General features: G+C 37.9%; 1 long non-coding RNA gene across 3 annotated transcripts in view; it reads left to right on the top strand.

Annotated features, from left to right (window-relative positions):
* LOC140621081 (uncharacterized) overlaps positions 1 to 15023 on the top strand; it is a 71645-nt gene that overhangs the window by 26424 nt on the left and 30198 nt on the right. Inside the window, exon 1 of one of the 3 annotated variants that reach the window (XR_012020801.1) lies at positions 12203 to 12411. The exons of 1 other annotated variant lie outside the window; for it this stretch is intronic. This is a non-coding gene — a long non-coding RNA (uncharacterized lncRNA). Of the gene's footprint in view, positions 1 to 12202; positions 12412 to 15023 lie in introns of those variants that run through there. One more of the 3 variants, XR_012020799.1, reaches the window with a different exon arrangement.

Here is a 15023-nt window from a genome sequence, read left to right on the forward strand (position 1 = left end):
TCTTGGAACATCAGGGTAAGAAGAAGGATCGTGATAAGCACATAAAAGGGTGCCTTTTGAGTTTCTAAATTTGAGTTTCTAAATTATGTTTGATGGCTGTAACAAAAATAGTAATACTGTCTGATATGGTGCTAAAAGTATGTAGAGGAAATATTTAAGACAATTGTATTTTGAGTGTAGAAGGGTAAAGAGAAATAAAGGAAGTAAAATTTCTATACTTCATTCTAACTGGTAAAATGTGGACACCAGTAAATTGTGATAAATTTTGTATCTATCACATAGAGCAGCCACTAAAAACCTGTGCAAAAAGAGATACTCAAAAGATACCATAGATAAATCAAAACTGAGTTCTGAAAGTGTTTCAGTAGCCCATAGGAAGGCAAGAAATGGAAACAAATGAAAAACAGAACAAACAGAAGATGGAATTAAATGGCAAACCTAAGTCCTGACATATCAATAATTACTTTATAGGAAGCAAAACTCATAGAACTGAACAGCGAAATCAACAAATTCACAATCATAGTTGGAAATTTTAATATTCCTGTCTCAACACCTGGTAGAATGACTAGACCAAAAATTATCAACCACATAGAAGAACTTCATACCATCAACCAACAAGATCGAATATACATTTACAAACCACTCCACCCAAGAACAGAATACACATTCTTTTCAATCACCCCATGAGATGTATCATATCCTGGGCCATAAAACAAACCACAGCAAATTTATGAGAATGAGAATTATTTAGAGTATGTTCTCTGACCACATAGAATCAATCTAGAAGTCATTAACAGAAGAATAACAGGAAAATCTCCAAATGCTTAACAACTAGACAACACACTTAAATAACTCATGAGTCAAAGTAGAATTCTTGAGGGAAATTAAAAAAAAAAAAGAAAAAAAAAAAAACAAAGAAACGAAACCCTGATGGGGCACTTGGCTCAGTTAAGCATCCAACTCTCAATTTCTTTGGGCTCAGGTCATGATCTTAGGGTTGTGGGATCGAGCCTCACATTGGAATCCACACTCAGAGGGGAGTCTATTTGAGATTCTTTCTCTCTGACCCTGCCCCCACTCTCTCTCTTTCTCAATAAATATTTAAAAAAATACATTGAACTGAAAGAAAATGGAAGGAAAACATATCAAAATTTTTGGAGTTCAGCTAAAATAGTGCTGAGAGGAAAATTTATAGCACTAACTGCTTCCATTAGAACATAGGACAAATTTCAAATTATTAATCTAGTTTCCCACATCAAGAAAATAAAGGATGAGAAAAACAAACCCAGAGTAGACAGAGGGAAGGAAATAATAATGATGAAAGCAGGAATTAATAAAATTAAAAGCAGAAAAATAGAGAAAATCAATGAACAAAAAACTGGTTCTTATAAAAGATCAATATAATTGTCAAGCCCCTAGCAAGCTTGACAAAAATAGAGAGGAGATTCAGATTACCCATACAAAGAATGAATCAGAGGAGATCATGATGATCCGACAGACATTTAAAAGACAGTAAGTGATTGACTCCACACTGAAGATTTTGCCAACTTAGATGAAATGTACCAATTGCTCAAAAAGCACAAATCATCACAACTAATCCAATAACAGAGATAATTGGAAGAGCCTAACAACACTTTAGGACATTTTATTGGTATTTAAAAAATTGTCAAAAAAATATCTCCAGGCCCAGATAGTTTCACTGGATTATTCTATCAAACATTTGAAGAATAATTAAAATCCATTCTAGAGATGCTTGGGTGGCACAGCCAGTTGAGCTTCCAACTCTTGATTAAAGCTGGGGTCTTGGGAGCACATGGGGCTCCACACGAGGTTCAGAGTTTGCTTGGGATTCTCTCTCTCTCTTCTTCCCTGCCTATTTGTGCTCTCTCTTTCTTTCTCTAAAATAAATAAGTAAATATTTAAAAATATATCTGTTCTACACAACCTCTTCCAGAAGAAAAATTAGAAGGTAATGCTTCCTTATTTTATGAAGCTAATATTGACTCTGAAATGAAAACCCAAAAAAGTAGAGAAAAAGAAAACTATGGATGAATATCCCTCATAAACATAAACATAAAAATCTTTAACAACATATATAACCAAATATATTTAACAAAATGACAAAATAAAACGTTAAAATATTTAACAAAATATTTAATGTGTATTAAAAATAAATAGAATTAGGCAATATATATGAAGAATTATGCCTCCTGATCAAATGATTTTTATCCAAGAATGCAAGAATTGTTCCATATTGAAAAATCAATCAGTGTAACTCAGTATGATAGCAGGTAAGTAAGAAAAATTATATGATCTTGTAAACCAATGCAGAAAAAGCATTTGACAAAACTCAATACCTGTTCATGATTGAAATTTTTTTTCAGAAAAATAGGTATATCAGAGAACTTTCTCAACTTGATAAAAAGAACCTAAAAAATATCTACAGTTACCATTATATTTAGTGGTGAATGACTGAATGATTTCCCTTTAAAATTGGGAACAACACATGGATGTTAGCTCTTGTCACGTTTAATCAATATAATATTAAAGTTCTAACTGGTGCAAATAAGACAAGAAAAGAAATAAAAGGCACGCAGATCAGGAAGGAAGAAATATGTCATTTGCAGATGATATGATTGCCTGTATAGAAAATTTTAATGCATCTACAAAAAACAAACAATAAAATCCCAAACCTCTTAAAAACCTCTCTTAGAACTTAAAAGTAAGTTTAGAAAGATGATAGGATACAAGATAACCATACAGCAACTAATTGTTTTTCTATTTTTTTATTGATGTATAATTGACATATAACATTGTATTAGTTTCAGGAGTACAACATAATGATCATTGCCATGAGGCTTACTATTCATCCTTCTACAAAGTAATAATTTTTTTTCTTGTGTTGGGAACTTTCAAGATCTATAAATTCCAAATATGCCATACAATATTATTGATTATAGTCATCATGCTGTACATTACGTCCCCATGACTTACTTATTTTCTAACTGGAAGTTTGTACCTCTTGTTCCCCTTCATCTGTTTTGCCCACCCCCACTGGCAACCACAAATCTGTCCTCCATCTATGAGTTTTGTTTATCTATTTGTCTTGATTTTTAGATTCCACAGATGAGTGAAATCATACAGTATTTGCCTTTCTCTGTCAGACCTATTTCATTTAGCATAATATCCTCAAGTTCTAGCATGATGCCACAAATGGCAAGATCTCATTATTTTTTATGGCTGAGTAGTATTCCATCATGTATGTGTGTGTGGGTGTATACCATATCTTCTTTATCCATTTATCTCTCAGTGGACACTTTGGTTGTTTCCATATCTTGGCTATTGCAAATAATGCCGCAATGATTATAGGGGTACACATATCTTTTTAGTAGTATTTTTACTTTCTTTGGATTACCCAGAAGTGGAATAGCTGGATCATGTGGTATTTCTATTTTTAATTTTTGTAGAACCTTTGTACTGTTTCCCACAGTAGGTGCACCAATTTAAATTCCCACCAACAGTTTGTAGGACTCTCTCTCTTCTACATCCTCACCAACACTTGTCATTTCTTGTCCTTTTGGTACTAGCCATTCTGACAAGCGTGAGGTGTTATCTCATTGTGGTTTTTATTTGCATTTTCCTGACTGTAAGTGATGTTGAACATCATGTTTTCTTCGGAAAAATGGCTATTCAGATCCTCTGCCAATTTTTAATTGGATTATTTTTATTTAATTGTATGATTTTTGTGGTTCCGTGTAAATTTTCAAGTTGTTCTATGAAGAATGCCATTGGAATTTTGATTAGGATTGCATTGATTCTGTAAATTGCTTTGGGTAATGTGGACATTTGAATGATACTGAATATTCTAAACCATGAGCACACAGGAACAATGCAGAGGATTAGGGGAGGAGTGGGATGGCATGTTTCCCAGGGTCAGGGGTCAGGCTCCAGTGGGAGGAGCAGGGAAAGGCAAGATGCTCAATTGGGCTAGTCAGTAGGGAGAGTGTGAAGATGTTGCCCACCCACACTGATGCCTTCAAGGTAGAGGGGGAACACCCAGAATGGTGCCTGCCAGCGCCTCCATTCCCAGAGACAGTCCCAAGAAGCTTCTGTTCCCAACAGCTGCCTTAAGGTTAGCAAATGAATCTCCTTCAGGTGTGGTCTAGGTGTTTTTCGAATGCTGCTTTTGTGCAGGTCCCCGAGTGATGAGTCTGCACCTGAACCCTCTAAGCATGGAATCTCCATTCCCTATAGTCTTATGTTTCTCCTGCATGCAGGCCCTGATGGTCTTTGAAGCCAGATATTTTAGGGGGTCTTCTCTCTGGTACAGATCCCAAGAGTTGGGTGCCTGGTATATGGGATCTCTTGAGACTTTTCCTGGCTGTGGGTTGCCAGCTGTGGGGTTGGGTTTTTGATGACATTGTCTCTGCCTCTCCTGCCCCTTTCAACATGGCCATTGTATCCTTTGCTATGGAGGATCAGTTCAGCTAGTTTTCCTACTTATCTGAGGCAGGAATAATATCTAGACTATATAAAGAATTCTCAAAATTCAACAGCAAAGAAACAACCCGGTTATAAAGTAGGCAAAAGTCATGAATAGACATTTCACCAAAGAGGATAACATAAACAGATGGAAAATAAGCACATAGAAGTTGTACAACATCATTAGCATTAGGTAAATGCAAATTAAAACCACGGTAAGATCTTGCTACACAGGTATCAGAATAGCTCACATCAAAAATAGTGAGGATACCAACTGCTGGTAATTGTATAGCCACTCTTGAGAACACTTTGGCAAGTTCTGTATAACCTAAACATGTAATAACCATGTGATCCACTCTGGGGCATTTATCTCAGGGAAATGAAAACTTACGTTCACATGAAAAGCCTGCATATGAATGTTCAAAGAACCTTTATTTATAATAGGCAAAACTGGAATAACAACTCAGATATCCCTTACTAGGTGAGTAGAAGAAAATAGGTGTATACCCTGTGGTACATCCATATGCTTATTTAGCATCTACTTGATGTCAAGATTCACCTAGGGGCTTACGTGCACCTGTGAACTTGGGAAGTTAATATTTTTATAATAATTTTGTAGATTAGAAGCTTGAGGTTTAGGTAGATTAAATGTCTTACTCAAGGTTATTCAGAGCAAATTCTGGGATTGGCAACCTGGGTTTTTTGATATTCCAAAATCCATTTTCTTTCCACTGCAGAAGGCTATTGTGGAAATTAGACAAGGGGCTATGTGTGTTTGTTTTTAATTGTAATCCGGAAGGATGTAACTAATGGTGTGTTATCCTGTTTAAAGACTGGTTCAGCCAGCAGACCTTTAGTACAAGGTGATTGCCAAAGAACAGATTTTCCTTCTCTGTTGTGCACATCAATTGCTTTTACCTAGGCATCTGCAAAGTCATGTCCTAACTTATGAGTCTTACTTCTCTAAGAAGGAGGGGGGTGCTCAAAACAAACTCTCCTGTATTGACTCATTTTATCATATAAAAGAATTAATTCTTGTCCTTCGTTGTTAGTTTGCAACTTGTGGATCCTAACACACTCAGTTGCTCACAGAACTGCCTGACATGACTTTGTTTTGCAATGTGGATCCCTGCCCTTCAGAGTCAACTAAAACATAACACTTGATGTCCACAATTATTCAGCAGGTGTGGCTGAAAAAGGTGATGCATCATCACATTTCTGAGCCAGAAAGGATCAGCATTCAATTAGAATAATCATCCCATTTCATAGAGAGGTAATGACTTGTCCAAGTCACACATATGTGTTTAAAGTGGAAACATGAGTCTTATTTCTTGGGAGGCTCAGATCTGAGTGTTACCAACATTGCTTTCTATACCCCATACTGTGAGCTCTAGTTGCAATTGGTCCCAGTTTTTTTTTTTTTTAAGATTTTATTTATTCATTTAAGAAAGAGAGAAGACAAGCTGGGGGGAGGGAGAAGCAGGCTCCCCACTGGGCAGGGAGCATGACGTAGGGCTCCATTCCAGGACCCAGGGATCATGACTTGAGCCAAAGGCAGATGCTTAACTGACTGAGCCACCCAGGTGCCCTGGTCCCAGGTTTTAGGCATGTAGTTCATGTTAAATTGACTATCAACAAAATATCTATTTATTTTAGAACGAAAAAGCAAAACTCCAAGGTTCTTAAACTGAGAAGGAATGGCAGGTACAAAAAAGAATGGGAGTACCTAAAATCTTATGATTAGATGATTCTAGAAATTGCAAACATTGTATGACTGAAAAAATCCAAGAATTGGAATTACTAGTTCTAGGTTAGATGACTTGCTGTCTGACCTAAGTGGTTCTGTGTCTTCAGCTGTGCCTCTTAATTTTGATTCCTCCAACAAAGTCTTATTTGGTGCCTGCTTTATCCTTTGCATTTTGCTTGGCTCTGGAGATTCAGTGCTGACCAAAATAATAATAATGCCTGCCCGTACCTAAGTCACAGCGTTGGTGAATGAGAGAAATGAGATAGTAAATGTGAAAGCTCTTTGTAAAGTGTACAATTCCATAAAAATTAGTCATAACCTGATACCATTTCCAATTGCAAGTATATGTGGTATCACAAATGGGGCTTTGAAGATAATGAAAACTCCCTGAGCATAAATTGAAAATACATTTATATTGTGAGATTGTGAAGTCTAGAAATCGAAAATGGACAGAATGCTTAATAATAAACAATTGCAATGTGCCAATCACTTGCTTATCATCTGTGTTCCCCACTCAAATATAAATGTAGAAACTTTTCCCTCCTTTACTACTATTATTTCAGCTCTTAAAACAGTACAGGTACGCTGTATGCACAGAATATTTGTTGAATAATAATTTGATGAACCTCTTTTTGTGTATGAATGTTATTTTTTTTAGGGTAAATGACAAGAAGTAGAACTGGTGGGCATAATGTTATATGCATTTGGTCTTTTTAAAAAAATATTTACTTATTTGAAAGAGAGAGAGAGAATGTGCATGCACACATGAATGGGGGAGGGGCAGAATTAGAGGGAGAAGTAGACTCCCTGCTGAGCAGGGAGCCCAATGTGAGACTCTCTCCCAGGATCCTGGAATCACAACCTGAGCTGAAGGCAGACACTTAGCTGACTGAGCCACTCAGGTGTCCTAATATATGCGTTTAGTCTTGACAGATACTGCTAAATATCCCTTCTAATCGACTACTAATTCATCTTTTAATTGCCTAGTTCATTTTAAAAGACATTTTAAGGGGCACCTGGGTGGCTTAGTGGTTGAGCGTCTGCCTTTGGCTCAGGTCGTGATCCCTGGGTCCAGGAATCAAGTCCCACATCCGGATCTTCACAGGGCACCTGCTTCTCCCTCTGCCTATGTCTCTGCCTCTCTCTCTGTGTCTCATTAATAAATAAATAAAATCTTAAAAATATTAAAAAATATATTTTAAGCCTGTATATTTTGGTAGAATTTATATCTGGCTAGTATACATATATTTTTCTTCTGGAAATAGCATTATTTTCTTTTAGGAATTATACCTTCTCTTATCCTTTTTGTGGGAGTTATCAAGTTGAACATACTCATCTTGTGCTGCAGTACATTGCATTCTGGAATCCCATCTCTCAGGTCATTAATTATTGGTCCTAATGTGGCCATTGTTTCTAATCAAGGCCAGTTAGTCCCTACCTTAGGATTTTTGGACCTGGGGAACTTGAAACTTGAATTAGTCATTTTCTGTCGGTTGAAGCTGTAAGACATAAAATTCAGACTTTGCTAGTTGCCATGTTTTCCACCAAATGGAGAAAGCCATTTGACACTAAGAAAGAGAAATCTGAAGCCAACATGCAGATAGGAACAGAAGGGATGAGTTCAAATGCAATCTGAGTGCCTGGTTCCTAGGGTTTAAGTAATCACTAAGATTTGGGAAATACCCCAATTTATTTTTAATGGTTAAAATAATAATTTCCTTTTTTGTTTGTTTGTTCAAATTAGTTCACAGTGGCTTTCCCCCATGTTTAGAGCCAAGAGTCATAATAGTGAAGCTTGCTGCACAGTATCTTGACTCATGGTATCTCATATGTAGCAATATATAAAAGTACCCATTTTCCCACTTATTTGTCTATAAAATATCTTATCAATATTTAACATTTCTTGTGAATATGGTAAGTGAAAACAATGATATCACCTTATTATTTAAGTCTATGTTCCTTAAGAACTAGCTAAGTTGAGAATGTTATTATGAAGAAATTCACTAAATATGATGGCTATTGATCTTTGTTAGTTATGTACGTTGCAATTATTTTTTCCTAGTCTGTTATGTGCTTTTTAAGAATTTTGTTCATGCAAATGTCACCATAGAAAGGTTAATAATATGCATATATTCAAATATATTATACTTTTCCTTTATGATTTCTGAATTTTTTTGTCTTGTTTAGAAAGACTTGTCCTACCTCCAGATTATTTTTAAAAATCAAAATTCCCTTTTTACAGATCTATACATTTATTTCTACATTTAATTTTACTCTAATCCAATCACTATACCTTGCCCTTTGCATATATAACACTTACTTTGCAAGATATCTGTTGCTATCTCTACTTTTCAGATTATGATAGGGAAAATGAGGTTCAGAAAGTTGTCCAGGTTATCCACAGCAAATGCTGAGATTCTGACACCAAGGGCATGCTCTTTCAACCTTGCAATGCCATCTCTGCAAAATATAGCCTTGAAAACAGGTCATTTATAGTTGATGGCATTTACCTTATTTATCTTTCCAGTCATTCTCAAAGTGATCTGAGTGGCTAATATAACAAATTAATATAACAAAACAGACACTTATTGTGTAAGGGAACTGATGTTAGCACAAGCTGTGATATAAATGAATTCTATGCTATGTCCTTGATTAAAGATGGATGGATGGATGAATGATAGCATCACTCAGAGGCTGGGGTGGCAAGGATCACACTGACCCCATCTGTACTGGAAGAGCCAAGGTTAAGCAAGAAGCCACGATTTGGAGTAAGATGAGGAAAAAGCTGGCTGTCAGGTGGTGTGCAGCAGCCTGTCAAGGCAGAGCTGGCTGTCTGGAGGTCTCAGCTAATCACTGCCGTTCCCATAATTGTTACATGTGGTTCACTTCTCTGAATCCCCAAAGCACCTCCAAAGACCCTCATAGCTCTTTTGTCCTTGTCTGTTTTTGCCCAATAGATTAGGTGCTCCTAAGTTTGGCACTGAGTCTTTGTGTCCTGTGCCCCAGTGCCCTTGCAGTAAAAGGTATAGAAAAGAGCTGTGGTCAGCCCACAGGTTGAGGGCCAGCTGGGGACACTGAACTTTGGAATGTGGTCTGTGAGCTCATTTCAAGAGGGAAAAATCAGAAAATTACCATATTATTGATGCTTTTCAAAGAAGTCTCAATATTATAATTTTGGTGGTGAAAAAGCAATGCCAATGTTCTTAATGAAAATCTTCTATTCAAAAAAAAACTTCTATTCAATAAAGTGGATAGGTAATTAAAGTTCTAAGAATAGTTATTTTATTTTTTTGTAGAAACTAATATGGTTATTTTCCTTTTGAGTAAGAGAAACATTGCCTCTAAATAATATGTACATACACATACACCTCATGCACACCTACCCATATGCACACATCCATCCATCCATACATATTGTGCCTGAACTTGCCTTCACACAAAAGGAAGTTGCTCACCACTGGAGCCCATGCTCAGCAAATGCCTAGTCCAGCAAGGGCTCAATGCATTAGATTCCAGGCACATTCAACCAGTAATATACCAACTTTTACCAACTTTCCCTGTTGATGGATCCCACCATAGGGCCAACACTAGCCTCAGCAGCTTCCTCCCTGCTGGTCCGTCATGAGCAGTGAAGGGTACAATAGTGCCTGCCAGGACAATGTCAACATCCCAGCACTGTTCTTTAAATGATGGCCTGACCAAAAATTGCTCAGCAAACATTGCATCATATGTGCATTTTGCTCATAGAAATGCAGTCACAGGGGCTGTGGCAGCTCTGGAGGTCCCTTCAAGAGAAGGGACCTTCAAGAGAAGGTCTCAGATCTCCCTGCAAGAGAACCTGCTGTAGGGGGCTCAGCTGATAGCAGCTGTTGGACTTTCCCTATCTGGTGATGCCAAGGCCATGCTTCCCTTAGATTTCTCCCAGCCATCATCTGAGCATGGCAGGGGCACTAGAGCCAGGCCTTTACTGCCTGACAGGGGATTCCTTCAACAGGCAGTGTTTGCTTGTGGACTCCCCTCTGGCCTGGCTGAGACTTTTTGAGAATCAGAAGGTGGTCTGGGGCTCTTCCCAGTCAATCCTCCTTCCTTCCCTCTCTCCTTTCATGGGTGTCTGATCTGTGTCACCGTCTGAAGCTTCTCTCTGTACACCTCTGCTCCCTTCTCCTTTATCCTATAGATATTTCTCCCAATAAACCTCTTTGTCCATTCTTGGTGGCTATCTCTCAGAGAGTCTGGATTGATACAGTAGTTCATACCCTCCTCCCCCCCCCAAAAAAAAAAAAAGAAAAAAGAAAAGAAAAAAACAAGGAATTTTTTTCAATAAATATATTTTTTACAGATTTTATTTATTTATTCATGAGAGACACACAGAGAGAGGCAGAGACACAGGCAGAGGGAGAAGCAGGCTCCCTGTGGGGAGCCCAATGTGGGACTTCATCCCTGGATTCTGGGATCACGCCCTGAGCCAAAGGCAGATGCTCAACCACTGAGCCACCCTGGCGTCCCTCAATAAATATTTTGTAGCATTTATGTCATGCCAGGCATAGTTCTAAGCATTTTACACCTACTTAATCATTTAGTTCTCACATCAGCCCTGTGGTGAATTATTATTTCCATTCTGCAGATCAGAACACTGAGGTAAACTTGTCCAATGCCACAGAACTATTGTAGTGGGGCTGGAATTTACTTCCACTGCACCATGTTATCTCTTATGTTAGAAGTCCTTTGCTGTGCTGAGATTGCAGTATTTAAAGATAAGTATTTTTTTAAGTTTTTATTTAAATTCCAGTTAGTTAACATACAGTGTGATATTAGTTTCTGGTGTACAATATAGTGATTCAGCATTTCCATGTAACACCCGGTGCTCATCACAAGTGCACTACTTAATCCTCATCATCAATTTAATCCATCACCCCACCCACCTCTCCTCTGGTAACTATCAGTTTGTTCTCTAGAGTTAAAAGTCTGTTTCTTGGCCTTCTCTCTTTCTCTCTCTCTCTCTCTTTTCTTAATATATCCTCAAAATTTTGGTCCATTTCCTTGTAGGATACCAAGCTAAAGAAATAAGACTTTTCTCCCAATACTAGAAGGAAACTGGCTTCACTAAATTTGCTAGGAAAGAGTCTTCAGTGTGGCAATTTCCTATGGGGTTTTCAAGATGATTTTCAAGAATTGTGGCTAATTTTTTCTTACATTAGAACATACCCCTACCCCTCTCTCTTACCCTGCAACTTCACTGAAAAACCTTGCCTGGATGAAGCAAATCTGTGAATTGTCATTCTAAATAGCTAATTTCTCTAGACTACAGGGGGTTAATTAGCAAGAAAATGTTCTTCTCTGGAAAATGTACTAGGTAATGTACATGCTTCTAATAATTCAAACTTCTGGACCACCTGTCAAGTTTCTGCCCGTTTGAGAAAGAATAAACCTGAACTGGACATGTTGAATAAATTGCCCAAAGTCAGAGCTAGTTCAGTAGCTGAGTCATATGGAAATCAACCCTTATCAATTAGCTTATGGTTTTTCTTTTTTTTTTTTTTTAATTTTTTTTAAAATTTTTATTTATTTATGATAGTCACAGAGAGAGAAAGAGAGAGAGGCAGAGACATAGGCAGAGGGAGAAGCAGGCTCCATGCACCGGAAGCCCGATGTGGGATTCGATCCCAGGTCTCCAGGATCGCGCCCTGGGCCAAAGGCAGGCGCCAAACCGCTGCGCCACCCAGGGATCCCCCGCTTATGGTTTTTCTTTACTTGTATTTGGTTCTGTCCTTTTAAACTTTACCAGCTGACTAGTGTCTATCTTTCTGAGCCCAAAATGTAAATAAAAAACAGCCTGGCTTTGATGGATTGTCTTCACTATGGCAGTCATACCCAGTTTAACTTTTTCATGATGTCATAGGGACATCTTTATGAATCATAATTACTTTAATGATGACATTTGTGAAGTTATTTATGATTTTATATGAGCACATCTGTTATTAAGTTTTTTTTTTTTTTATTCAGAAAATGTTTGTGGCATACCCTCTGCTAGTAGGCAGAATTCTAAAAATGGGTGCCAAGATCTCCTGCTCCCTGTGTCCATGTTTTAAATAATCCCCAGGACTGTAAACATGATAGATTTTGCTCCTGTAATTGGGCTATATTACTTGGCAAGTTGACCTTAAGATCTGGAGATTATCCAGGTAGGTCTCATCGAATCACCATGACTCCTTTGAAAACAGAGTTTTCTAGCTGGTTATAGAAGAGGCAGGGGATCCCTGGGTGGCGCAGCAGTTTAGCGCCTGCCTTTGGCCCAGGGCGCGATCCTGGAGACCCGGGATCGAATCCCACATCGGGCTCCCGGTGCATGGAGCCTGCTTCTCCCTCTGCCTGTGTCTCTGCCCCTCTCTCTCTCTCACTGTGTGCCTATCATTAATAAGTAAAATAAAATAAAAAAATTTAAATTAAAAAAAAAAAGAAGAGGCAGTCAGGTATTCAAAGCATGGGAAGGATTGAACAGTTGCTGGCTTAAAGATGGAGGAGGCCACATGATAAGGAATGTGGACAGCCTCTAGGTGCTAAGAGTGGCCCCTGGCTGACAGACAACAGGGGATGGAAGACCTCAGTTTATAGCCTCATGGAGCTGGATTTTGCTAACAGCCTGAATGAACTTGGAAACAGATTCTTCTCTAGAGTACCCAGAAAATAACTCAGCCTGGTTGACACCTTGGTTTCAACTTTTAATGCCCTGACCATGTTGTAGAACCTAGACACTGAGCCTGGACTCCTGACCTGCAGGACTGGGAAGTGACAACTGGAGTTGGTTTAAGGTACTAAAATGATGGTAATTTTTTATGCAGCATTAGTAAACTAATATGCCCTCTATGTGCTGGGCACAGTTCTTGGTGCTGGGGGTATAACATGGCCTCTGCACTCAAAGAATTTATGTTCTGGGAGGAGGATGAGGGATGAAGGAGATGCAATGAAGAAAAACCAATACAGAGGCATACAGTGAAAGATCAGATTGTGGTTAGTACTATGGAGAGAATTATAAAAGGGCAATATGATTGAGAATGTCTTGGTTCCTTCAGATTACTTGGTCAAGAGTAGTCTCTCTGAGGCTGCTATATCTGGAAAGGCTTACATGACAAGAAGATTCTGGGGAAAAAAGTTATCCAGGCATAGGAGGGACCATGGCAAGGGGCTTCATGTGGAAAGAACATGTAACTGACAGAGGGAAAGAAAGGAAGCTTGACTGGGACTTGGATGGTCAGAGTGCCAGCAGAGGAGGTAGGAGTGATGGTTAGGGGCCAGAATAAGACAGGACTGTGTGTGTCTTGGGAAGGAATTTGGATTTGATTCTAAATGGGTTGGGAAGCCATTGGAGGATTTTAAACAAGTTATGATATGATTTACATTTTTAAGATTTTGTATAGCATGGAGGCAAGTAGAAACATTCCAATTAAAATCAGGAATAGAGCAGGACTTTCTTTTTTTGTTTGTTTTCATGAAATTGAAATATTTTGCCAGCTGTTTATGCATAAAATATATTTAAATTTTTAATGTATTCTTGGGCTCAGGGATATTTCCCTTTTAACTTAGGGTTCTTTATCTTCCTTTCTATGTGTTTATGTTCTTTTTAGTGAGAACATTAGAAGAAATTTACAGAGAACAATATCCAAATGTCCAACTAAGAATTGACATTTTAATGTACTGACATGTTCATTCAAGTTCTTACGTTTTTTTAATAAAATAAGGAAACTGTGTAAGAGTAAAGTTCATTCTGTCCTTCATTCCTATCTTATTTTCTTCCTAAGAAGGTATATGCATTATAGATTTTGTGTGTATCCTTCTAGGCCTTTGTTCAGTTTTAATTTTTTTTTTTTTTTTACATCCACAAGCAAGTTTTTATTGTTTGGTGGATTTTTAAAATTAAAGATTCTATCTTTATTATATGCATTGTTCATTTATATGTAATATATTTTTATAAAAGTTATAATAACTGTAAAAAAAAAGATTGCAGAGGGCAATTGGTAATGGGTAACTATTTCAGAATCGATTGTAGACATTCAGATGAGCAAAGATGGTGGCTTAGACCAGGGCAGTTGTAGTGGAAGGAGAAATAAATGGACAGACTTGAGGTCTATTTCAGAGATAATGTTGCTAGGTCTTGCTGATGGATTGAATAGGACACAAGACAGAAAGAGTAGACTCAAGATATCTCCTGGATATTTTTAGCATTAGCAATTGAGTGGAGCAATTTAGTCCTCTCTGACTAAAATAGGGAGGACTAGGGTTGGATGAAGGAGAATCAAGAGGTCTCTGTTGGCCATATAAAGTTTGAGATATCAATTAGACATCAAAGTGGAAATGTCAAATCTGCAGTTGGGTTTATAAGTCTGGAGTTCAGAAGGGAAGTTAGGACTGGAAATACAAATGTAGAGATGACCAGCAAAATGAATCATGCTTAAAGCTTTGAGATTACCTAGGGAGAGACTGCAGATAGAGAAGAGAAAAAGAATGAGAACTGGACTCTAGGGTACTCCAACATTTAGAGATCAGAGAGTAGAACCAGCATGGGAGGCTGAGTAGGACTGGCCAACAAATGAGAAGGAAACAGGACAGTCTGGGGTCCTGGAAGCCTAGTAGAGAAAGGACAGGTCAAGGTGTGAAATCATGTCAGTGACTCCATCCAGCTCTGTTACTTTTGATCTCTACCACAAGCCTGTGCAGTAAGCGGTGATAGAATCACTATTTTCATTTTAGAGATAAAGAACAGCTTTGAGAGATTAAATGACTGGTCTCAAGAGACCTG

This window comes from Canis lupus, chromosome 2 (genome assembly GCF_048164855.1).
Source record: "Canis lupus baileyi chromosome 2, mCanLup2.hap1, whole genome shotgun sequence".
Lineage (NCBI taxonomy): Eukaryota > Metazoa > Chordata > Mammalia > Carnivora > Canidae > Canis > Canis lupus.